Below are 24,502 nucleotides of genomic sequence, written 5' to 3' on the forward strand. Positions count from 1 at the left end.
CGGCTGCTTCCCACTAGCTAGCTATTTTACATTTGGTAGTGTATATATGTCCATGCCACTCTCTCACTTTGTCCCAGCTTACCCTTCCCCCTCCCCGTGTCCTCAAGTGCATTCTCTACATCTGCGGCACCTCAGGCAGCCGGGTGTCTTCACAGCCACGTGGGTCCTGGTGTCAGCAGGCATGGGGTGAGCCAGCTTCTTGATTCACGGGAGCCCACTGGGCCCGTGGCGCCACGGACACTGCCTGGACTGCTGGAGTAAAGCGGGCACCAGGATGAGGCGCTGCAGGGAGGACCTAGGGGAGGGAGGCACCTAGCGGGGTGAACAGGTTTTTTTTTTTTTTTTTTTAAACATCTTTATTGAAGTATAATTGCTTCACAATGGTGTGTTAAACAGGTTTCTTGATTCAGGGGAAACTGTTGGGGGCCTGACATCACAGAAGCCCTGCTGTGGTAGCCACCTGGGAGGCGCCTGGGTCACTGGAGAAGACAGGCTGCCGTGAGCCGGGTATGGGTTCATGGAAGCCCACTGGGAACTTGATGCCAAGAACATGCGTTTAGGGCCATTGGAGCTGGCAGGTGCCAAGGTGAGGAGGGTGGGAATCCTGGGTTCAGGGGAGCCTGTAAGGAGCCACAGAAGGCTCTGGGAGATGGCCTGGGGCTGGGGCTGGCAGGCTTTGGGGTCCCTGGTGGAGTCCCGTGCTCGTTTTACTCTCCTTCTCCTGTGAGGAGGACGTCTCCCTCCAGGCTGGGTTGTCTGGGGAAATGGGTGTGGTTTGAATCTATCTTTCCTACCCTCCTCGGCGCACCCTTTCTTATTTCTGTGCTTCACCCAGATGCTATAATCCCTCACCTGAATTCTTGACTCTTGTGAAAGTATTTTGATGTGTAGATAGTTGCGCAAATTGATGGTGTTTCTGGAGGGGCAAGCAGTACAAGTTCCTGGGCTGCCATTTCGCTGACATGACTCCTCAGCTTTTTCTTTTTATGCTATTAGATTGATTTACTAATATTTCTGGAGTGTTACTTCTACATAATAATATTTCTAAAGGATAACGTTTTCTACATAATGTAATCTAAATAATATTATCTAATAATAACATTTCAAAGTTTAAATTAACTTCATTTATCCTATAGATATTTTTGAATGCATGGTTCTCCTCTACCAGAAAATTTGCTAGGAATTCTGAATTGCGTTTCTATATCCACTGTAGCTCTCCTGGCAGGCAAAGAGTCAGGAGACCCAGGTTGTACAGCAGACTGGACAATATCTCTGTAGGTGAACACAAAGGCATCCCTTCTTCAGTATTCAGAAGGATGGAATGAGTCAGAATAGTACATTTTAGAGCTAGTTTGTGTTAAATCACATTTAAAACCAGTACGTATGCAATTCAAGTAAGTGCTGTGGCTTTACATACAATTAAAAATAAATAAATAAAGCTGAGTGCCAAGGAAAGAATTTATATTGAACAATAATCATTAGAGCCTCCAAGTTGCCCATGCAAGGGGGCCAGGTAGGGAAGGGGGAAGGAGACAGGAGGAGGTGGGTTTGGAAAAAAGCTCTGTGTTCCCCAAATGAGGTCTCCACATGAGAGGCTTAGGAGGATCCGAGATGGAATCACTGAAGCGAATGATCTGTCTTATAAATTAGACTTCAACTAGTGCAAAAGCTGCAGACGTGAGGGACCAATTGTTTTGGTAGCCTGTCGGAAATAATTTCAAACCTGACGAGACAGAGAGCAGTGTGGTGTGATCTCCTAGCCTTCAGCTCTCATGCTGGGAGAGAAGCAGACCAGCACAGTAGAAAACCCTCCTCATGGAAGCACCGTGCCAGATCCTAATGCCCAGCCCTGCCACTCGCTTCACTCACCACCCCCCTCCCTCTCCCGTGCCCCCCTCCACCCTCTCCTCGCCTCCCTCCCTCGGTGGGTATAGAATTCAGTTTTTATGGAACCAGAATGAGTTGATATAAGCAATAGAAACAAAAACAACATCAAAAGAAATTACACCACCATCAAACTATCTCATAACATCATTAGTGACCTAAATTAAAGCAAGATAGTTGCCCCAGCAGACAACAAAGAGCCATGAGGAATACTAATAACGCTGAGAGTGTACCCTGGCGCCCTGCCGGCAGCCAAGCTTCACAACGGTCCTGCACTTTGCGTACAGATTGACTGACAAAGCTTTTTTCTCAAGTTTGGAAAAACAGAATAAAATCAGTGAAACTCACCTGGACGCTTTTTGTCTGTTGTTTTCAGGATCCTTCTTGTGGACGGAATAAAAGCAGAAATGGGACCCTTAAAGCTCGGCTGAATTTTGAGTAAGTCATTGTCAGACAAAGTCTGAGACATGCTAAATAAGCCATGGCTTTTATGAGAGAACAAAAAGAATGCGATTTCTGACATATAGGTCAGTGGCATATTGGCTGCGATTCACTTAATTTTCTGGACTAAATTGCGTAAGTGATTTCACCTCAATTTTTTTAATCCTCTACTAATACCAATTCGACAGTTATGGTTCACATTAGCAACTTGTGGGTGATCCTAATGTTAAAAGTAGATGACCATTGATACGATCCTACTTTTCCCCCACCCCATGTCTTCCTAGGGTCAACTTTGATATGAAAAATTTGAATAAAATGGTCAGGTTTGATTTCATGAATTGGGATAAACTGGTCCCCAAAGTAACATTTTGGAGAAGTAGCTGGGTAAGAACCTGTTCTCAGGTTCGCACGACCTGTACCGAATGGGTTAAAATTGCAAGCTGAGGATCCCTTTAGCAAATCCAGCAGGATCCTTGGGCCACTGCTTAAGTGATAAGCAGATATATGGGTGGTACCCATGGTAAGTTCTGCCTCTGGGGGCAATGAGAATGGGGATAAATAAAGGTCTATTAGGAAACCTAAGAATTTTTATTCCTCCTGCTTTTCATTCAAAAGAGGATAAGCCATGCAAATGTTCTTATGGTTGTCTTCACTTACTGCAATTTCATTCTCCACCTGCTTCCCCAGGCGGGCAAAAGAGAGAGGGCCTGTCCAGCAGCCCCCTGCCTGTACTGTTATCATTGATGCTTAAAGGAAAACCAACCAGGGTGTTCTTCCAGGGGGTGTGTGCTGTGCAGACTGCTAAACTTGAGAGCAGTCAAGATCTAGAAACTTCCATATCCTGGTGCACTTGCATAATGCTTAACACGTCAAAAGTGCTCCATAAACCTTTTGTGGAGTGAAAGGTAGCAACCTGCCTTATCTCCATACGTGTGTTATTCTGTCTTCATTTTGATTAATTCTGTCGGAAGTGAAACCACGTGTCATTTCAGGATAGCTGGTGCCGACTTTCGTTCTCCTCTAGTATATTTTCATGGCAGTCATTCCATGTCTTCCCAGCCATTAGCTTTGGTACAACTGAAGACAGATGCGATACAGGGGGAAGGGCCCTGGCCGTAGTCGGGGTGCCTCGTGGCTGTGGGGAGGTGTACAGTGGGACTGGGTCTCAGTATCTCTGTTTGGAAAATGGAGATAACAGCTTTCACATGGAGTTGGGGAGGGTTAAGGAGATAGTATATGTGCTTAGCATGGCTCTTAAAAACTCTTAGCTAAGGACCAATTACACTTGGGTGTGACTGGTATACATTATTGATAGCACCAGAAAAAGTCAAGGTCATCATAGAGATCATGTAACCCACCAGCCTCAGTTTACATATTAGAAAATAACCTGAAAAGATTCAGTGATTTCCTAAGACCGTACAACAAATTAGTAACGAAGATAAGACGACAAGCCGTGTCACCTAAGTTCTAATCGCTGCTCTCTCCAATACACCGCAGTGCCTCATTACCAAATCATTTTGTCTGAGTGTCAGAATGCACTTTGATGTATCAACATTTCTATACCAATGTAGAATATGTGTCTTTAATGCAATGCATAATGCTTTGCTTATTGTAGGTGCCTAATACAGGTTGTGTTTTTGAAGTCAGTGAACAAATAAATTGTTTTTCTAAATAATCAACTAGATCAGTAGTTCCAACCTGGGGGCAATTTGCCTCTCCAAGGGACATTTGCAAGTTCAAGTTTTCACAGCCTGGGGGAGAGGGTGCTATTTCCAGCATCAGTGGATAAAGGCCAGAGATGATGTTCACATCCTGCAATGCACAGGACAGCTGCCCACAGCAAGGAATGAACTGGCTGTGTTATCAATGTAGCCAAGGTGGAGATAGCCTGAGGTAGACCCACCTTCAAGATTCCCAAGTTATTTACCCTTTAGTTATAAAAATAATTTATTCTTACTAATTTCATTTCATAAGTAATTTGAATTCATTTTTGTCTAAATGATGTACTAAAATCAGTTGTTTCAAGAAGAAAATAAATAAAAACTCGTAACAAGAGTTTGATTACATTTGCTTCTTTTTGATTACTTGGAATTACTTGGTTCAAATTTAGGAAAATTTGGCCCCAAAAAGAACCTCTTTATTCGTAAACTGGGGGATGTATCTTAATCCAGTGGTTCTGAAACTTCAGAATGTGTCAGGAACACCTGGAGGGTGTGTTTAAACACCACAACCGGTCCTATTCCCGGTGTTTCTGGTTCTTGAGGTCTGGTGTAGGGTAGGAGAGTTGGTATTTCTAGCCAGTTCCTAGATGCTGCCGCTGCTGTTCTGGACCTCACCATGCGAATCACTTACCCTAATTTTACCACAACGTTGGGAGTGTGTGTGTGTGTGTGTGTTTCAATTCTCCCTGCTTTGTTTTGAATGCAAATGAGCAAGCCAATACCTATTTGATTCTGATGAAAACATTTAAGTGGATCAAACTAGAGCCTAAAATGGACCAAAAAATCCTATTCTTTTGGCTGTTTCGTTCAGCCTGCCAGCACATATCAATAAGGTCTGCTGAGAATGCCATAAAAATCTGAAAATGGCATTCATTCTTCCCTAGCTGTTTCCCTGCACTCCCTCACCCTTTCTTATATCTAAAATTGGTTACTATTGATTCGATGAGAGATTAGACATTTCGACAACTGCCAGTCTGACACTAAGAGTTAACTTTGAGAGAAACATCCATGTAGGTTCTGTTTATTACTTTTGCAGTTAGAGTTGCATACTGTTGTTGCCTGCTCCCGGGGGTGCGTTTGTGATATGGAGAAGGTAGGACAAAAATGAGGCCAGATCTATGGCAAGTTCCTGGTTAGCCTACTTTTCCCTCTCTTGCTTACATTTGTTTCCTTACCCTGTGAATCAGTTGAAAAGGAGGAAAAACAAAGGTAGGCAATAACAGGGCTTACTCTGGCTGGAAAATTCTAGTCCAAAATAGCAGGCTTGGTGTTGATTACATCTAGTAATCAAGCTGTGTACAGTATGACTTGACTTAATGTCTCAGGAAATGTCAACCTGCACATTGGAAAGCTTGATTCTAAAGACTGTACGATCCGTTGACTTGGACAAGAAATCACAGTTCATCACTTTTTTTCAGCATTGCATTGCTGCTTTCAAAATAGGAAAGACTCCTTAGGACGATTGGGTAGCTGGTTAATAATTGGGCAATATTTGTTTTCTAGGCATAGTGGGGGAATAGTATTAAAAAGAAAAAACAATATTGTAATGCTGCAGAACTGAGCAGTGAGTTCTGGGATACATCAATTTCAAAGTCCAGATGAAATTAACTTTGCATTTCAAAAGACAGGAAATTAAATGTCCTTGGACTTTACTCAGTTTATACTCTTTTTAAGTATCTGCATATAACTACAATACACAGACCTTGTCTTTCTGTGAGAGGAGAGGACATAAAGTTCATCACTTTGCTATAATTTTGGGGTCCAGAGTAGGGCTGTCTTGTGCTAAGCACTCTCAAACTTATATTAGTACTATTCCTAATTGTTATGCACAGGAGAAATCTGTTTCAGAAGTCAGAGAACACTTTATTGGTATTAAGCCACCACACACACACTCACACTCACACTCACACGTACACACACACCATTATCTGTTAAAATATATAACCCAGAGTATAAACAGTCACTTATTCCAAATATTTAATTCTGAGGTTGCTAATTCAGTGTTAAATAAGGTCATAATCTGGAAAATGTGTTAGATTAATGCATTTATTCATTTCTTCTTTTACTTATGTAGCATATATTTATAGAATGATTTATGTCAGACGGTAGCTACTGGTCTAGTTGTGCTACTCAGGTTCCTACTGGCAAATATGTCTTTATACATTGATATATCAACTGGTACTCAATGTTTCAAACAATAGCTTTTTATATTAAGTGAATGAAATACCACAAAATATAACTAGTAAATAATGGGACTGACTTTCAAAGTCATATTTAACCTCATATGAATTGATTGATAATTAGTGACTATGGAAGATTTTGTACACATTTTGCAGAATTACCATTAGCAGCAGTTTATAAGCATTCTTACTTCACACATCATAATCTGCTGGAAAATATGGCCTGTGAAAAAATGTATTGATTTTTAAAATTGCATTAATTCTCCGGAAGAGCCAAACAAAGACCATTTAAGAAATTTCACCAATATTTTCTCATTTTCAAGGGATCATGTAAAATCATAGTCTTTAGTACTAAAAGTAAATTTTAAAAAATCACTGTCAAGAGAAAACTTTGAGATTATGGTATCCTTTGAGGCAAATGGAAACCTTCTGGGGTTTGTAAAACCCAGGTTGGAAACATGTCACTAGGATAATACTTTAACACAAATTTGAAAATAGAAGTAAAATTAAGCCTTTGATTTAGTAATAGCTGTACCAGACTCTGTAATGGGCTCTGCAAGAAATAGAAACAAGAGCAAGAGACCCACTCAGACACAGATGGCTGGACTCTCTTAAATGGCCTTTATCCCACTTATTTAGACGTCCATTTCTTAAAAGGAGTATGTTACACTGGTTTTAATGGCTCACCTGGGGGAAAAAAGGAGAAGTAAATTCAGAAAGAATAAGTCTTACTTTATAATGCATTTTTTGAGAAAATAAAATAGAGATAACTTGACCGTGACCATCATTTTGCCTAACAACAAAAACCCCTTGACTCCTAGTATGTTAAGCTTTATCTCACTAAGCAAGATACATGTTTGAATATGTTTTAGGAATAAATGGTACCATGAAAATAATCTCTCATTTTGTATAACAGTCTTGTCAAATACGACTAAATGAAGGAGTGAGCTATGATAAGATGCCCCTTTCTGACAGAACAAATTTGAGTGAGATGAGAAGGGAGGAGAAGGCCTTGCCTAGGAAGGCTGCTCTAGAAGTGGTACCCTAGGCGTTGCTCACCTGTTCTGGTGATTCTGTGGGGTGTCACTCAACAAATTTGATGCCTCTCATTGAACCAATAACTGATGTTTTTAAGAGAGGTTACTAACATCCCATTTTAATTAATCTGATTTGGAAATGATATTTAACTGTCAGGAATGGAAGAAGATTTTGTGGATAGTTTGTTTCTTCCTGAATGGAGGGTCTTTACACAGAGACAGCCTTAGTAGATACAGGTAAGACCCAAAGGAGTTTGATGTTAGCTGTCTTCCCCTGTAGGCCAGAGGGCAAGAAAGAGCAGGGTCCCACACAAAGATAGAAGATAAAGGCTACACATTATCCCTCCTTCAGGCAGCTCATACTCTTGCAGAAAAGGAAAGTGAGTTGCTTGGATGGTGACTGGGTACCCGTGTGTGAAAAACGTCTCTGGCAGCAGGTCTCAGAGGTTGCATGTTCCATTGCTTGGGGAGACCACCATAGCCTTCCCTCTTGGAGGGCAGCTGGATGTAGTCCTGTCTCATGCGTAATGTGGCCAGGAATTTTCCCTGTGCTGCACAGTAGTTACTTTTTGTTTATCTATTTTATATATAACAGTTTGTATCTGTTAATCCCAAACTCCTGATTTATCCCTTCCCCCCTTCCCCCTTGGTAACCATAAGTTTGTTTTCTGTGTCTGTGAGTCTATTTCTGTTTTGTAAATAAGTTCATTTGTATCATTTTTTTAGATTCTACATATAAGCGACATCATGATATTTGTCTTTCTCTGTCTGACTTACTTCACTTAGTATGATAATCTCTAGGTCCATCCATGTTGCTGCAAATGGCATTATTTCATTCTTTCTTATGGCTGAGTAATATTCCATTGTGTATATATACCACATCTTCTTTATCCATTCATCTGTTGATGGACACTTGGGTTGCTTCCGTGTCTTGGTTATTGTATATAAATAGTGCTGCTATGAACAGTTGGGTTCATGTATCTTTTCGAATTAGAGTTTTCTCTGGATATATGCCCAGGAGTGGGATTGTTGGATCATATGGTAACTCTAGTTTTACTTTTTTAAGGAACCTCCATACTGTTGTCCATAGTGGCTGCACCACCTATTTTTAAAGAAATGACAACTGCAAGTCAAACCCACTCTTACTCAAAAGTAGCCCCTGGTGCATCAGTGTAAAGTGTTACACTGTAACCAAGTTTAATCATCTAGTTTATAGCTAAGCCTGCAGCCTACAAAGCCAGCTGAAAACAGAAAGTCTCCTTTCAGCCTTCAGGCATGTTGATCCCAAGGAGAACACACTTCAAACTATGCTGAGTGTGTCACACATTGGAGGTAATTAAAAACCCTCAGAAGACCGAGAAGAAGGATATCTATGACAGGATACTTATTGAGAGAGTGTAAAGACAGCATCAGGCTTCACCTTCTTTCTAGGTAGAAGCTGATTTTCTCTAGAATTCCTCAGGTTTATGTTTCAGAAGTCTTTGTTCGACCGATGACAGATATAATGTGTCTCTAGATGGTTGGAACCAAGACTGCTGTCCTCTAGATTCTATTTTCTTTGGCTCCCTCTCATTCCCTCACTTGCTGAACTACCTAAGATGCCCTGGATTGATACAGAAGGCTGTTTCCCACTATGCGTTTAAAGGGCACTGTCTGTCAGTGAAGAGCCACAGCTAAACATTCTGGCTAGTGCATCATATTGCTTGTGCATGTATGCTTATGTAATGTACATGCCCTTTTCCTCCCAACTCTGCTCTAACATCAAACAAAAGACACAGGAATTTTTACTTTAGTCTATTTTAAATTCAGTCTCTATCTATGAAGGAATTAGCAAATGTCCCTATTGTGTACAACACCATCCACAGAACACCAGACAGTTAATGGATTCCCACTGAAATAGAAAATATCCAGTACTTAATAGCAAGCATAACAAGTTGGGTGAAGTTGTATTTATCAATAAGCTTTTGTAAAGTTATAAGCTGAACTCCTGATACTCTGGTACAAATTGTTATTTTCTTCTACATACATATTCTGCTTTTTCTGCTCTCAGAAATTCCTTTGAGATGAACAAATGATCCATTTGCTGAAAAGGTAAATGGATTGTGCACATGAATGATACTGTGGTTGTTAATTTACCGTACGATATCGACATAAAATGAGGATTTCTATTTACATGGGAAACATTGTAATTTCCGTTAAAGTGAGGGGAAATTTTCCTCATCTTTGAAAAAGAATCCTTTACTCAGAATACAATGGCGAAAAGTATAAATCCAAGTGTTTCCAGCCTTCTCTCCCACTTATGGCTCTACGCACATGCGAACGTTGTCTTTGGTTTAAAACAGGCCATTTAATCGTATGCCCTTTTGCCTGCCTGACTGAATTTAAACAAACCTATCTCTAAAATATATACAAATCAAACTCAGTGGAGACCTGTAACATCTCAGCAGCCTTTTATTCAAGTCAACTTCGCTACTCAAAAAATTAGTGAAACACAAATTATTGCACTTGGAAAATCATGTGCCTTTTGTTTAATTGTGTACAAATGAACCTAGAGGGAGCATAATTCTGTAATTTTCAAGTCAGGAGTGGAGGTGAACAGGTTTCTAGGCATTTGACTAATACAGTACTTACGCTAGTGGCACACATTATCCGCACAATGATGGAGCCATAATGCAGCCCTTATCCCATTGAGCATTTCATTAGTTGCTCTACTGGAAACTTTTTTTATCTAAGAAAATTTCTAAATGTGGACTGTACTTAGTCTTTCAGGACAGGTCAAACAAGCCATAAAAAGAATAAGAAACAAGAAGCCACTAGTTTATGTTGCGTATTAAAAGAGAGATTCTTACGTGAAATTCTGTCTGCATTCCTTGTCAGCTACATTCTGAATGAAATACATAAATTTTCAAGTGAAGACTTTTTCCTCAGAGAAATAACGCCAAACTTGGTTGAGCTATATAAAACTGTGTAGAGCACATAACAATTCTGTACACATAGTAGGAATTTGATAATTGATTGAAATAAGAAATTATGTACTTTAGAATATAGTAACAAATTAATTTTCCTAACAATTTAACACATTTTCATTCCAAGCAGCTTAAGCCAATCAGTGAGACCAAGAGATGATTCATAAAATACCCTCTTTGATTTAACTAGAAAGGACCCTACAGCTGAATGTGACTTGATTGGCTTCCTAATTGGAAGTTGTGATAATTGGAAGATGTAATAAGAAATATGTATATGATCTTACTCTGTGGTTCCTGGCACAAGAGCTTCTAAAACCCTTGGAATTTCCTGGGTGATAAGGGTGACTCTTTGTGGACCTCTAGATAGCTTCAGGACGGGGTCTGGTTGCCAGAGGAATCAACCAAGTGCTTAGAGGTTTAGAACTTTAGCCCCATCTCAGAACTCCAGGGGCTGAGACTGAGTTAATCACCTATAACCGATATTTTAATCAACCATCCCTTAGTAATGGAACTTACATAAAAGCCCCTAAAGACAAAGTTCAGAGAGTTTCCAAATTGGTGAACGCACAGAGGTGCTGGGAGAGTAGTGTGCCCAGAGAGGGCGTGGAAGTTCCACGTGCCCAGCCATGAAAATAACTGACCCCACACGTCTCTTTCATTTGAATTTTCTGAGTTGTATCCTTTACAACAATCCAGTAGTAGTAAGTAAAGTGCTTTCCTGCATCCTAGCAAATTATTGAACCCGAGGACAGGATCCTGGGCACCCTCAATTTGTAGCCCATCAATCAGAAGTACAGGAGGCCTTGTGATTGGCATCTGAAATGGGGGTGGGGACAGTCTTTGTGGGACTGAGCCCTGAACCTGTGGGTTCTGTGCTAACCCCAGGTAGTTAGTGTCAGAATTGAAGTGAATCATTAGACTCCCAGCTGGTGACCGTAGAGTTAGAGAATTGGTTGTGAGTGTGAAAAAAGTCCTACACGTTTGGTGTCAGCAGTGTTGTAAGTAAAAATAGATCATAGAAGCTGCCTCTAAATAGCTTCAAATTACATGGAAATTATATCTTGAGCTCCTTATGTATTCAAATTGCCAATAATTCTTAGGAGAGAAAGAAGAAATTTAAAACCAGTATTTTCAGCAGTGGATAAAATAGCTACTTTCCCCGCAAGATGGGCAAGAATATAAACTCCAGATTTTGTACCAGAATTGTTAGTGTCCTACCCATCGATGACTTAGGAAATATCAAGCAGCGTAGCAGAGGATTTCTAGAGGAGATTACACACAGAGCCCTGTTTTAGCAGCATTCCCCAAATTTCATTATGTTTCATTTTCATTCAGTTTGAAATATTTTCTCATTTTCCTTGTGATTTCTTCTTTGACCCATAGATTTGACAGATATATATTATTTATTTAATTTCCAAATAGTTGAGATCTTCCTAAATGTCTCACTGTTACACATTTTTAATTCAATTCTTTTGGGGTCAGAGAACATACTCTGTAAGATCCCAGTCATGTTAAGTGTATTGAGAGTATACTAAATGTATTTGAAAATAGTGTGTATTCTGCAGTTGTAGTCTGTAGTATTCTGTAAACATCAATTGGATGAGGGTAATTAATAGTGTTCATATCTTATGTTCTTTGTCTTCTGATTTTTAATATTTTGCCTATTTGCTCTGTCAGTTGCTATGAGGGGAATTAAAATCTGTAGCTGTAATTGTAGAATTATACATTTATTTCTTTGATTCTGTCAAATTTTGCACATGCTTATTTATGCTTATAAAAAATCCTGATAAATTGATACTTTAATCATTTTGAAATGTTTCTCCTCATCTCTTGTAATACATTTTATCTTGAAGTCCATCATCTTATACTAACATAGTCACTCCAGCCTTATTGGTATTTACTTGCTGTGTATTTTTCCACGCATTTACTTCCAATCTCCCAACACTACTCCCAGTGATTTATTTATTTATGGAATGTGAACATCCTGTCTTCACATTCTTGACCTCTACCTCCTGGTTCCACAAAGGGGAAATGCTTCCACCAGGAAACCCAGCAAGTTTTCCACTGAACTTGTAGCTATGATTACCACCTGGTCACCACCTTTGTACAAGAAAAAGAATTGCCTGAAAGCTGGGATAATTCATTCTAATAACCATAACAAGCTCATGTTGCTACTACAATCTGAGGACAGGAAAGGCTATAACTGTAACCCACAGGATTCACAGGGGTGTTTTTTGGTGTTTCTATTCCTGGTGATAACGGTAAGTGAACAGTTGCAGCAACCATAGTCCAACAAAGGCAAGATGCAATGATCTTAGACTATTCAGGAATGAAGATGTGGGTTTCCATGTCAATCAAGTTACCCAGATGAGTCTAAACACTGGTGGAAAGTGTAGAAATTCTAGAAAGGGTGGTAGGAGATTAAGATGATGAACATCAAGTCCAGGTGAAACAATAAAAACTGCAATTTGTTCCATTAACCCTTTAAAAAATACCCTTGCATTCATTGAAGAGACTATCCTTTCCCCAATGTATATTCTTGGCACCTTTATTATAAATTAATTGACCATATATTCATGGGTTTATTTCTGGGGTCTCTATTCTGTTCCATTGATCTATGTGTCTGTTTTTATGTTAATACCATACTGTTTTGATTACTCTAGCTTTGTAATATTGTTTAAAATCAGGACATGTGGTTCCTCCAGCCTTGTTCTTCTTTCTCAAAATTGCTTTGGCTGCGTGGGGTCTTCTGTGATTCATACAAATTTTAGGATTGTTTTTTCTACTTCTGTGAGAAATGTCATTGGAACTGTGATAGGGATTGCAATAAATCTATACATTGCTTTGAATAGTACGTTTTGGACATTTTAACAATATTAATTCTTCCAGTACATGAACATAGGATATTGTTCCATTTTTTTGGTGTCTTCCTCTATTTATTTCATCAGTGTTCTCCAACCTTCTGGCCCAGAGCTATGTTCTAAAAACACAACTTAAACTTCATCCTTCTCAAGTGTGGCTGCATATCCATTATTTAAATGATCCATTCATTCTACATTTATAAATATTTAAGGAGTGGACAAAAAGTGCCAGACTCTTTTCCAGGTATAGAGATCCAAAAGTGAACAAAACCAAAACAATCTTTTCTGTCTTGGAGCTTACAGCCTACCTGTGGGAGGCAAATAATAAAAAACAAACAGAAATTAATCCTGTTCCAGGTGGAGATAAGGACACTGTCAGATGCTGTGGATTGGTTTGCTCCACAGCTACTCTGATGACGGCTAGTGTTTTTCTATCCTGAAAAAGCTGAAAGGCTAAAACCTTAGGTCTTAGATTCACTTCAAATAATGTCGCTAATGTGACATAGGTTTTGTAAGATGTGAAATCAGAAGAGAGCAAGAGGGAGAAAGAGTAGGAGGTATCCATTTTACTGGCACAAATCACAACAGAGCAGCGTGGTCCTTGAGCTGCAAGCTTTAATGAAATTTCCATATTCATCAGGTGGCTGGCAGATTCCTGACTGTGTCAGGAGCAGCAGGTCAATTGATGACCTATTATTGGTAGTTAGTAGTAGTAGTATGCCTTTGTATCACCCCTCAAAACAAGAACTGTTGTGGCTTAATTTAAATTTAAGTCACTACATATGTTGAGCTCCTACGCAATGTGACAGGTCCTGGGTGAAGAATTGAACGTCAGAAAGATAGGTAGGGCTTCAAGATGAAGGATACAAAATCCCTGTCTTTGCAGAGTTTACAGGCTCTAATTCAAGAATATACATGTGACAAATGGAAGTTCAAGAACTCTGCCCTGGAGCAGCACCCAGGGAGGAATGATTGGTTTGCTTCTTTATGTTCCTGAGTATCTCTGTCACCCTTCCTGACTGAACCCTTCACAATGGTCTTTCTATAAAAACAACAGGATAGCAAGTTCTGAAACATGATTGGTGCATTAGAGCATCACCATTTCTCTTACATATGCCAGGCCTAATCACCTATGCTAATCATTAGAAAACCATGTCTAGTAAGCTCTGGAGAAGAGCAGACCATTACTTTGACTCAAGCCTTAAGGATACATTGTTCTGACTTCATGTGTCAATATTTGTCATGATGCCCTATTTCCCTTCCTGTCAATCAGTGCTCCTAGGACATCTGATATGGGTCAAATTGTGGAAAGTTCAGATTAGATTACTCTTCTTCTCACTTGCCTTGATCTGCCTAACAGCCCCCTTCCAACTTGGTTCTGTTACGATGAGCTCTCCATAGCCTTAGGAGGTAACCATCTGGAGCTCTTCCTCCAGCTATTGCCAAAGACTGTCGAGGTTTACACCCACTCACAATATGGACTTAATTTGCCTTCATGACCTGTCAGCTTCTAGAGATCGCCTAATGTCATCTCAGTTATGACATGGATCCATGAATGACAACTACTCTGGGGCAGCTGGCTGCATCAGCTTCATCTGCTCCTAATGAACTTCAGGAAGGTAGGTCCCACTCCCACCATGGCCACTTATGTCCAGAAAGATCAGTCACATATTATTTAAAGATGAAGAAGCAATTGTTAAAATATCTTCTTCACATTGTTTTGGTGACAGTTCTGTGGCTGGAAATCTTAAGTAACAAAATGTTCAGTAATATTTGTTTTTCTAATAGGGAGGGGAACACAGTGTGAAAGAAGTTGGAAAGGAAGTGCAACATTTTTCCAGTAAGTTTTCAATAGTGACCTATGGAATAATTACTGACAGTTTAATAGTGACTAGCCATTTCCCATACATTATCAATTAATTATCCCAATAACCAATGATGTAATTATTGTCTGCTTTTTTAAAAGAGACAGTAGAAGTTCTGAGAAGTTAAATGACTTGCCTAAGACCTTACAGCAAATGATGAAACTGGAAGGAGAGTCCTTGAGACTTCCAGGCTCTGTTTCTTACTTTAGCTTTAGACAACTCCAGGTCCCTGTGCTTAGTGGAAATATCTTGGGCAAAACATCTAAATACAAAGGGAGAAAATTGTGAGACTCACATTTATAGATTGTCAGCTTCTATTGGTCTCTCAGGATCCTTGAACTTCACAAATTCAGGACTATGATAATTCTCATGGTCTGTGACAGGAAACTTGGATCTTTTTAAAAATATAACTTTGAATGGAGAGATCCTCAATGAAATAATGCTAAATTTGAACATCAATTTTAGAATGCTTTTCATACAAATTTTTTTTTAGCAATGCTTGCTAACATGAAGTATATGATAGGATTCTGTATAAAAAGTATGTTATTTTAATTATGGATTTAAAAACCCTGCTTCCTTACAACCTCCTTTACTCAGGCTGGGTGGTGGTAGGAGGTGTACCCTGATGGTTTCCTAAAGAACAGGAAAAGAACAATTTCTCATGCCAGCTCCTTGAGGGTTGATAGATGCATTATTGATCTTCAGTGAATGAGTCAAAACACAGATAGATGAATGGGTAAATGAGTGAACCTCTGATTTTCTTCTTGAACTGGCTGTATGACCAGTTTAATTTATTTTCTTTGTTTGGTTTTCAGAAAAGAGGACCCAAAGCTTGCTAAAGTGTCTATGGAAGTAGTCCAACATAGGCAGACAGCAACCCTATATCTCTTAAGAATATCTGAATGAGAGAACACTAATGCTTGAAAATAACTGAGGACCCTAAAAGCTTATAAAGGAAAAAGCAGTTTATGAGTTTTATATATCATAAGTTATAAATGCCATTGTGATCTAAAATGAATTCAGATATGTATTTTAAAAATGATCATAAATTAGAAAAAGAGGACTCTAGACTAATAAGGCCATGTTCTTGTTGTTATGAAGAGTCAGTATATTTTTAAGTACAATATATATTATAGTAAAGTACAAATGGGTCATCTTGGAGGACAAATCCAGTTTCTCTACTTTTTCATTTCAGTTGTTGTGTCTAATGGTTTACACAACAGGAAACAGATATCTTCAACTAAACAAATCATTAGTTGACTTGTAGAGAACTGTGAAATATTTCAGCCTCTTGTCTGAATAATCTTTTAATTATGTAAATTTATGAGTGCAGAAGCATTTTTTTATGTTCTACACGGTTTTTACATTTTACCTGTATATTTTCTAATTGTTAATGATCCCATCAGATAATGGGTATTGTTCGTGTGGTTATGTTATTACTAAAACTAATGATGTTGATTTTTTAATGCCTATTTATGGAACATTATGAAACATCAGGTGCAAGCTTATTAATTACATATATTACATTTTACATACATTATCTATGATGCTTCTAAAAGCCAGCTATTAAAATTCAGTCTCAAAGAGGTTAAAAACTTATCCAATGACACACGACTAGGAAATGACAGAGCTGGTATTGCACTAGTAAACAATGATCTCTACCCCCATGCATCAGTTAGCAGAGACCTATGCATTGATACTAAAATATATGCTAACAAACAGTGAACATTAAACTAACTACAATTAATTTTGTATTTAAATTTCAGAGTAGCATTCCTGAAGTACAGTTTAATATAGTTTCTCTTTTACTGTGAATGGATTATATATTGATTAATGAATCAACCAATTTATGGGAAATCTCCTAGCATCAGTAGCACACTGAATTATATCACATTTGTGAAAGATGAGATAGTACAGTTTGAGACACTTTTTTTATATTAAAAGCAAACGAAGTTATATGTTAGAATAAAGTTGTTCACTAAGTATAAGTCAGAACGTGCCTGTAACTTTCCTGACATCACTCTATAACTTTTATTGTGTTATAATGACAAGTATAGTAAGAGAGATGTTTTATTGGAATTTCCTGTGTATTTATTTGAATTTTCATTGTTACGGCAGTTTAGGGTTGGTACTGCATCATATGGTGTAAGTGATGTCACCATCATGAAAATATATCAGTCATGGGAATAATTAAGGAAAACAAATTCTTCCACTATGTTCTAGACATTGACAACAGAACTTTGAACCTAGACCAGGAAAACTTAAAAAGTTGATCTTGGAAATGAAGAGAGCATAACCAAACTATAAAGGGGTAATAGAATAAATTGGAGTGAGAAATGTGCGTAGCTGGATCATCTACTTCTGAATTAATCTCCCTGCGATCTCCTTTCATTACATCTAAAACAATCAGCTCAGTATACACTGCTGTATGGTATAGTTAAAAGTTGCTATGAGGGTAGATCCTAAAAGTTCTCGTCACAAGGAAAAAAAAATTTTTTTTGTTTTTTGGGTTTTTTTGGTAACTATATCAGGAGATGAATGTTAGCTAAACTTATTGTGGTATTCATTTCACAATATAAGTATATGAAGTCATTGTGCGGTACACCATAAATATATACAGAGTTGTATGTCAATTATATCTCAATGAACCTGAAAAAAAATTACGTACAATGATAAACTTACACCTGACATTCCTTAAGGTAGGTTACAGCTCTAAGACTGTGATTCTAAAAATGATAGCAGTACTCTTTGACTAAATTGTGATTCCTCCAGTCAGGAAGCCATGGAAAAAGGGAGATGGTGAAGGGGATTTCTGCTTCAGGACTCTGACATTTCAATGTCCCTTCGTTTTTTTTAGTGGATGATGACATGTCCTTAAAATGCTTTATGGAAAAACACATGTTAGATATGAGCGCTAGACTTATCTCTACATTGACAAGTATGTTCTAAATAATAATGTTTTCCTATAAACATGTATGTTATTTAAATATGTTCATTTTTGTTTGAGAACATTTTGGTCAAAATATGTTTTGACTATACATTTGGTTTCAACAATTCCTGCTTTAACAAGCACTTGTTTTAGTAGAAATTTGATGTGAATACACTTGGGAATACTTCTACACATTACTACAAAAAACAGAAAATACCTTCAATATTTAGTATTTAATAATATCAATTATAATATCAGTATTTTCAAAGAAATGCATAAATGAGGAGAATAATTTTTTTTTGGCAAAATAGCTCTTTCAGTTTTGATGCAGTCACTTAAAATTTTATATGATGCTTCAGTTCCAAGATTTCTATTCAGTTTATTTACATGAAAGATTGTCATACGTAATATCCAGGTGACCCTGGAGGAATAAAGTTTAGCTTAAGATTGTACTTAAAGTTTATTAACCTTGAAGTTGACATGGTAATTCTACATTTTCCAAGCAAGGTTGTACTTATTTAAAATACATTTTGATATAAATTTATTGAAGAAAGTTTTAGTCTAACGTGTACTTGAATTATCTACCAAAGATAAATGAAAAGATTAAAAAAGGAGGAAATGGCTGGACGTGGCTGAAAGTAGAAATACAACTGCATTTAACAACTTTATTACTAACATCATACAAATAAACATTTAAAGTATTACTGCCTCTCAGAAATCTTTAAACTTGTGAGATTAGTGACTTTTGAAAACACCTTGAAAATATATTGAGTAAGTATTAAATGTTAAGCATGCTTATGTTTCTTTGGATATAATAACTGCTAGGCATCATGCTTAATATAATGATGAACCATCTAACTTCTTACTGAAAATAATATGTATTGTGTTGGGGTGGAAGACAAAAGATAGAAGACTGGGAGAAGGGACACAGTTGTGTGGATTAAGTTAGAAATTTGCTCATTTTAGAAATTCACCACATTGAAGGGCTGAAACTAAGTATCTTTATTGGGGTTTGGTTCCCCAAATACTCACTGCAGGTTAACGCTTACATCCAAACATGAGCCTTTAACATCCTCACCCCTGCAGTTTCAACCACTGATTTATGAGAGGGTGTGAATGCATGTTGGTTTTTTTTGGATGCACAGTAAGTTGCAAGTTCAATAATTTTATTAAGTATATCATTAGGAACAAATTAGTGTCTTGCATTCTACTTTTATCATCTTATAATATACACTTGACCTTTACTGAAAACATGAGAATATGGTAAATCACAAAATTAATTTATAGAAGAGTTGCAGAACTGCAGAGGGGGCTTGACTTTTAATTTACACACAATCTTTCAACATTTCAAAATCTTAGGTGTTGGTAAACTAATGAGTGTTTTGAATAGTGGTGTATAAGGAGATTGTGGGTATATTTCACAGGTTGCCATGACCAATAGGAATCAAAAGATTAATCATAGCATTAAAATGTGCCCTTAAAATAGTGATTTCTTTGATCCATCTGACACCTGTCTGTGTAGGTTAGCTTTCTTACCTCCACTTACAGCTGAGGAAACTAAGACATGGAAAGGTTAAAGGAGCCTGAGGTATCACTGCAAGTTAGTGGAGCCAACAAAGCCTGACTGCAAAACTGTAGCCTTCGTGATTTCTGCTTAATAGTCTAGGCCAGAAGTATATTGAGACATGTGTAAACTGAGAAATGAACAACAAATGAGTTAGGGTAAGGACAAAAGTATGGATGTAGTCACTTCTTTGCAGTAAGTTATCTGCCATGTTCTAGCCATATCCAAGAAATGTTCAAAGCTTCAGCCCCAGAAAATATTTTCATCTTGATTTATCACCATGTTATAAAGACATCTCATAAAAAATCTGATCAGAGTTTTCATCAAAAAATAAAGTTCCCTTTCTCAGTCTATTTCTCTTCCTTTAATAAGACAATCTAAAGGATTCTAAACTTTGAAGTGTGTTTCTACTTCAAAAGCATCTCTAGGATTTCCTGGCAATTGTTTCCAACATAGAGATCCAATGAGGCACCAGTATATCTGCTATAAAACCTTCCTCTGGGTAGCCATTTTACCCAACCGAAAGATTTTGAAGTCTTTTGGGTTTGTATATTCCTTTACATGTCTTTCTGGTGTTAAAGTCTATGTTCTCCTAACTGAATTATATGACCTCTAGGAAAAATTTGGTATTCATTGGTCTATGTATGTTTCAGTTTATTTTACTCCTTTCTATTCTTTTCTTATTTGAAACCAAGAGCCAATGTCACTTGGTTTTCATTAAAAAAAAAAGACACCTCATAGATGTAAATAATGTTATTAAACCATCTATTCATTTCTCTCTTTACTGCTAAACCTTTCCAATTCTTTTACCTTTCATTAAAGGGGCAATTTCCCAACCTTTTCATCCTTTTTATATTATTTTTGGTTTTCTCCGAGTTTTCTATATCCCTCTGAAGTAAAATTCTGCATACATTGCTTAATGCATGGGTCTAGTCTTGTGTCATGTACCAAGTGTGGTGTTTAAATAAGAGTGAATTGTAGGGTGTAACTAGAGCAGTATGATATTATTAACATCTAATTTTACCATCTATGCTGTTATATTATTGGGTACTTAATGTTCCACTCATATAGAAAGAAAGTAAAACTAGAAGAAAAAACAATGTATTCAAAACTCAAAACAAGGTTAGTGTGGAAAAGTGTTCTTGGAGAATGGAATATATATTTGAGAAGGTCAAAAGCCTAATGCTTAGATACTGAGAATACAGACATTAAGTCTAAAATTGTCATTCAAGTTCAGTAGAAATTGTTTCTATAAAAATACTACGAATTTATTTCTTTTTCCATAGGCTAGATAAAATAGATATTCTGGGTTCATAATTTTTTAATATGTTATGGCAGAGATAGCTAATTGTCCCCAAATGTCCAGTTTCACATTCGTCCCTCAGTAATGAAGCCCTGTGTTTTGTTGGGCACTTGGACGCTCGGCATAAAGACTACATGTGCCGGAGAAGCAGCAGCACCAAGAAATAACCATATGGTGAAGCTCTAGTCTCTGGAATGCAGTTACCACATGCACGCCCTGCCTTTCTCACCTTCGGATGCCGCGACGCAGGGATGGAGTCTGGAGCAGCCATCTTAGACAAGGAAATGAAACATGCATTGAGGGTGGCAGACTGAAGAATAGAAAGAGCCTGAGTCCGAAACACAATGAAACCACCATGTCAGTCTCAGGTTACTTATATTTAGACTGTCACATGGAAAAGGGATACTTTTCTATTGGTTTAAGCCACTGTGGGATTTTCATTAGAGCAGCTAAAAATCATTCCTAACTAATACACTGTGTAACAAAGCTATCTTTACCTTTACATTTAAAACTTTTATTTTTAATATTATTTTTGCTTTGAAAAGGTGTTTGAATAGAACTAGAATTAATCAGGAGAGCATTAGTATTTATTCATTGCTTTTTTGGGAATATTGTGCTACACTTTTAAAGGTTTTATACATCACTTTCAATCTGGAATAGTTTGAATGAAAGTATGCAGAATTACTAGGTTTCTTTTGTACCTTAGCATTTCCATGTGAACTTGGCAGACGACGTTCAAGATGAAACACACTCAGTAAAGATGCTGAAAACAGATTTATTCAAAACTTTCATAATACAGGTGAAAATGGAAAACAATTTCCAACAGCTTAAAAAAATAACACTTTGAAGTCTTGAAGCAGCCTTTTTGTGAATAAAGAATAAACAGTCATAATTGCTTTTCTGCAAAGGCAAAAGAGTGCATTAAATTTGCTTTTCAAATGTATATTTTGTTGACTTTATAATAATAAATGTGCTATATTCTGTTGTGCCCTCATAGCATTAAAAACCAGTAAATGTTATTTATTCCAAGAAAATTGAAGACTGGGAAACCACCTGTGATTATAAGTTTTTGTTTTATTGTATTTTTTTCTTTTGCTATATGAAGAAAATTATTAAATCGCAGGCAATGGAGTTCTTTTGCAATGTTAACTTTGGCTGAAGAACTGTAACACTCTTGCTTGCGGGGGTGGAAGTAGTCGGTTATGGCGTAGAGTACTTCTTTGAGCTTAGTGGTTGAAGGTTTTAAAATTAGAGAAAGTGTTATTTCATTTAAAATATATAACAAGAAAATGTGTGGATATAATTTCCCTATTATTCAAATTTCCCTAGTTATTAATTGTACTAATTTCTATACTTTGGAGAGCAACATTCAATGTACGAAAGAACTTTCAAAATTCATGAACTGCCCATTAAATATCCAACTCTGACTCCTAAAGCAATTTTGTTATTTTTTTATATTCAATGCAGTTACAGTGTATAATATAATTGTGCAAAGCTACTGATTTATTTTTTTATGTACATTGGTAGTGTTGAATCTAATACACATAATCTACCTTGAAATGTGATTAGAATACTCAGATTTTCATTTCTTAGATTTAGAAAGCATCACACAAATTTTTAAAGTTTGAGTGTTTAAATAATGACTAATACTACATATAAAAAGAATTAATTTTATAATGTTTTTGAATTCTTTTAAAGCAATTGCTTGCATTAAATGTACTCCAAGGTATTCTCTGTAAATTAATGTGGAACAGGATAATTCTCTTTCAATAGTTTTTATGCTGAAAGACAATCAATAGCACATAGGCCATTAATAGAGGCCATTTTTTGATCAAACAAGAAATAAGCAGGCCACCAAACAGAATGAGGTCATAAGGAACAGATTCTAGCCAATAAGTCTGCTGGCAGAGACAGCTGAATGTGTTCTCACTGTAATCTACAGGGCTCAGCAGTGATTATTCTTCACCCGCTGTGCTACTTATGTCTGAATCTCTTTTCCTTCTCACTCTCTCCCTCTTTCTCTCTCTCTCACACACACACACACACTTATTACCAGTGGTGTGCCAGTCGATATGTTAAGAACTGGAGATATAAAGTAAATAAGGAGCCCTACTTTTAAAAAATTTGAAGTTTAATGATGGTAAGAGGATGCTAGATTACAGTGTGTTGTAAAAAATATGCCTGAACCATTTCCCTACTCTCTCATCTTGCTTATTTTTCTGTTAGGATCCTGGCATCACCAGAAAACTCTTGCAGCAATATTTGGCTCTGATGTTATTCTCTATAACAGCTAATAATTATACCTATTATTGACCAAGTTCTTGTTACATGGCAGACACTGTTACAAGCTCTTTATAAGCATTAACTCATTAAATCATTGTAACAACCTTAGGAGGTCGCCACTATTATTATGGCCATTTTTCAGATGAAGTAAACTGAGGTATCCAGAGATGAGGTAAATTGCCTAGTGTCAAGCAGGTAGTAAGTGGTAGTCAGGATTTGAATTCAGGCAGGTTGGTCCACGGCTTCCTCTATTCACTGCTACCTTCCTCTCCCCTACCATGACCTTTCACTTAGATCATGGACAGAACTACTGCTCATCTGTTTTCTTATGATGTTGAACCTTAGTGTTGATGTTACACAGCTCTAAATTGAATGTAATAGCAAAAGAATATATAGCTTCAGATGCTGGTGAACTAGCTAAGCAGTATTTGTATATATGTGTATATATATATGTATGCACACATGGCAAAACAAAACAAAAACAAAGCCTAGAAACTCAAAAGATCTCATTAAGTCATTACATATACAACACAACTATCCATCGGCAGGGGAATAGATACTGAAGTGAACTATGTTTATATGATAGGATAACATATAGCAGTAAAAATAACCAACTAATGCTAAATAGATAAGTATAGACAAGTCTCAAAACTAAAAAGAAAATGTCAGTAGCTCACACATGGTATGATATAATTTTAAGAAGTTTAATTTGCAAAGAATGCTGCATAGATTTAGGAATTTTAAAGAAGTTTACACATGTAGTAAAAGTGTAAAGTGAAGTATGAGAATGATTGACATTCACAAAAAGGAAAAAGATATCCACTGCCGGTCAAACTGGAAGGGCGGCAAAGGAAATTTCATCTCTTTATATGTTTAGTATTGAATTTCATACATGGTTATTAGGAACACAGATTTTATATTATTCTTTAATCATAATTCTGGCTCTAAAATATTTTAGGATCTTCAGAATATTTTTAAGAGAGGAAGAAGAGAGGGAACAGATACACATAATACTCAATTTAAGTATAGAAGTACATTTGTCTAAACCATTTATTAAAAAAAAATGGAATGAGATGAAATGGTAGAAAAGAAGTGGACTCTGAAATCAGGAAACCTATATTCAAAATTTATCTGTTCTAGGTAGTCTGGGCTTAGTGCACATCATTTCTTGCCTGGGGTAGGTTTATTGATGTTCAAAGGTTTGTTATCTGTTGTGGGGTTGGGAGCTAGGGGTGGGCATTTACTATTCTATATTATCTTGAAACATTCTTCCAGCCTAATAATTTATGCTTTTTAGTATTTTTTATGCACTAACTCTGCTCCTATCTCTTTGCATGGTACTGTGATGGATATAGTAAAAACCCAGTATCAATGGGATTCTATCACCTGCTAAAAAAAAAAAGTTCCAACTTTGTTCACAAACCATATGCTCTCATCTCTTATTATTGCATGTAGTTAGATGCATTAT

The 24,502-nt window shown here is 37.1% G+C and overlaps 1 long non-coding RNA gene across 1 annotated transcript in view; it reads left to right on the forward strand.

Moving 5' to 3' along the window:
• LOC309637984 overlaps positions 1–22,791 on the forward strand; it is a 75,032-nt gene extending 52,241 nt beyond the window's left edge. The window contains exons 3-5 of the long non-coding RNA XR_014250917.1: positions 2,261–2,322; positions 14,879–14,930; positions 15,771–22,791. This is a non-coding gene — a long non-coding RNA (uncharacterized lncRNA). The remainder of the gene's footprint in view (positions 1–2,260; positions 2,323–14,878; positions 14,931–15,770) is intronic.
• Positions 22,792–24,502: the final 1,711 nt, after the last annotated feature.

Source organism: Balaenoptera physalus (genome assembly GCF_965194825.1).
Source record: "Balaenoptera physalus genome assembly, chromosome: 11".
Classification (NCBI taxonomy): Eukaryota; Metazoa; Chordata; class Mammalia; order Artiodactyla; family Balaenopteridae; genus Balaenoptera; species Balaenoptera physalus.